We start from the raw sequence: 2,896 nt of genomic DNA, 5'->3' as shown, positions 1-2,896 counted from the left end.
TTGTGAAAATATGTTCTAATTGAGCTGATATACAAGAGGCTACGTATCCACACATCCTTGCATGGAAGTTTAGTCCTAAAGAGAGTGTTGCAAGGTCCTGAAAAAAAACTTGGATGATTATAGAAGTTGGTAGAGAGAGCATGGTTGCTTATTGTCTAAAAAATCCATCAAGCTCAAACTCTTTTTTGCATGCACACCTTACCTCCACACACATGCATACACACAACTTCACGCACGTGCTTCAATATCATTGTTCATTCCAACCTCTTTTATCTTTATTCACTTTATCATTATCATGTAGGGCGCATTTACCAAATAACATATATATGGACCTACAAATCTAGTACCTTTGGTGTTTATTGTCCAGTGAGGAATACTTAGCATTTTATTGGTTGTTTTTGGCCTTAGGGGTTACACCTAAAAAAATATAAGTGTACCATGTGCAATTAATAACATGCTTATTTTATGTGAAAATTTTTGAGAAATTTTATTGGATTACATTTGCAAAGGGGTTTTGAAATTGAAAAACTGAAAAAAAGGGAGTAAGTTTCTTAAGAAAAAGAGGCCATTTTATTACCTTATAACATGTAGAGGGCATTTTATCAATACCCTTGAAATGTAGGTGGTATGGATAGTCTCTTATAAGTGCGTGCACCCTTAAGTGGATGGCCTATGTTCACACAAATTACTCATGTGATTAAACACCTTTCTCAATCTTCTAAGCCAAGTCATGAGCCACATAAAGCTAACAAAATATGCTTACTAAAACCTCCACTTGCACAAATATTATATGATTGTGATGTTTGCTGCAACAATTTCTATTCATTCAAACAAATAGAGCTATCACTCTTCTTTAGTTGATAAGGAGAAAGGATGGCTTGAATTATCCATGCTGTTTGAAAGGAAAACATAAAGCATGAAGTAGCATGAATCAATGTTCAATTATAGCGAATAAAAAGAATACAACAAAATGTTACATATCCAAACAAAAATAAGTACGGTAGCAACAAGTTGACATTTGTCTGTTTATCAAACTTAGTTGTGTTTGGAAGGATGATCTATAAAAAGTAGAAAGCATAATGATATTATTGAGATTAATGCCAAGGATTTGACAAGTCATGTACATTACCTCCATTCCATCTATCTACTAATTAGTTGAGTTTGCCTTAGCTCTAAAATTTAGAAAACATAGTTGCCTTCGCCAATGATTTGATAAGTCATGTACATTACCTCCATTCCATCTATCTACTAATTGGTTGAGTTTGCCTTAGCTCTAAAGTTTAGAAAACATAGTTGCTACTTTCTTAATTCACATGGAAATGTCAAACCTTTTCCAAGGTATAAATATCACACAATGTAATTTGAGAAGTGAAAGTACATTTCTTAAAAAACCCCCTATTGATCGTAATGTGCATTAGTTTGTTTAGTAGGATGCATTTATGTTATGGGCTCAAAATGATGGTTTGCTCAATGAGGTGCTACGAGCTCAAATTGAAGTTCGATGTGCATTAAGGTAGATAAGGAAGCCATTCAAATGGGTAGATACAAACCAAGTAAAAAAGTATAATCTCTTTCTTTCATTATTAGGTTCTCTAATGTAAGATTTTAGGATGCTAAACACACTTGGCTTTTGCATGATTATGAATCTATGTAAGAGCAAGATTATGTGTCATAAACCACCTTTAAGGTTTCACATTGAAGCAAGATGTTGCTATGTTAGGGATAATGTTTAAGTTATCCTAGCTTTCTGTTATCTCTATAAAAGCCAAGATTTTAGATAGTTCACTTGGACTATAGCTTACAAATTATCATAGCTTTTTGTTATTTATAAAAGCCAATGTTTCCTATAATTTAATTAGATTATGGGGAGCATTGTCACTCTTGAGAGAGCCATTGGAGGAATAAACATAATTGTGCAAGTGTACTGTATACTATGTACTTATCACATTATGTTACTCTTAGAGACGAAGAAAGCAGACAGTTGTACAAGTCTTAGGGTGCATTCACTCCTAGTCTCTTCATAAATAAAGTGAAATGAAATGTAGGGATAGGGTTGCTTCAATAGTGCTCCCATTAGTTTGTAATATGAGGTGGATGACCATGCACAAATAAAAGTTCAGGAATGAGAGAATAGAGAATGATACCAATATGGGAGTTGAAAAGAGCATTTGAATGAGGAAAGGAAGCACTTGCTAATCATTGGCTACTATCATGCCTTCTAGACATTGGCTAATAAATGTGGCATGGGTGCATGCCTAGAAGTATCACATTTGGTATAAAACCAATAGTGAACCATTGAAAATGATTAATGACTCTTACATGAAGCTCTAGATAACTTCATCCATGGTACAGACACCTTTTCTCTGAAGCTAGAAAACCACCATGTCTCAACCACGATGATTAGTGTAGGATGCTCATGTGAGAACATGCTCTAAAGGATCCCCAAGTTGTGTTTCTAATGTGGGGGTGGGGGACTATAGTAGATACTTGTTGGTTAAAAAAACAGAGAATATTTTGGCAAGGGAGGCAAATTTGATGTGATGACGAAAAGTATGCAAGGATTTTCAATTAGATAATAGAAGCTCCACAGATGATGCAAGGATGGAATAGTCCTCTTCTACCATTAAATACATAAAATATAGGAGAGATGGTGTTAACAAAGGCCAAAGGGTTATACAATGTATATAGTTATAAAGATTGTTGTGTAAAATTAAAGAGGTGGAAGATACATTAATTAATTATGTGCAAAATGTATAAAATGGACAAAGAAACAAACGAGATACATTAAAAAAAGACCAATTAAGGAAAATTTGGAGGGGTAGTTGAATTGGGCATGAGCTTGTTGTTTTGGAAAATCGAGGCAGAGACAAGACGAGAGGGCATAAATAACAGGATT

This window comes from Lygodium microphyllum, chromosome 27 (genome assembly GCF_053477565.2).
Source record: "Lygodium microphyllum isolate KBCC chromosome 27, Lygodium_microphyllum_v1.1.10, whole genome shotgun sequence".
Classification (NCBI taxonomy): domain Eukaryota; kingdom Viridiplantae; phylum Streptophyta; class Polypodiopsida; order Schizaeales; family Lygodiaceae; genus Lygodium; species Lygodium microphyllum.
This window is presented reverse-complemented; position numbering follows the sequence as displayed.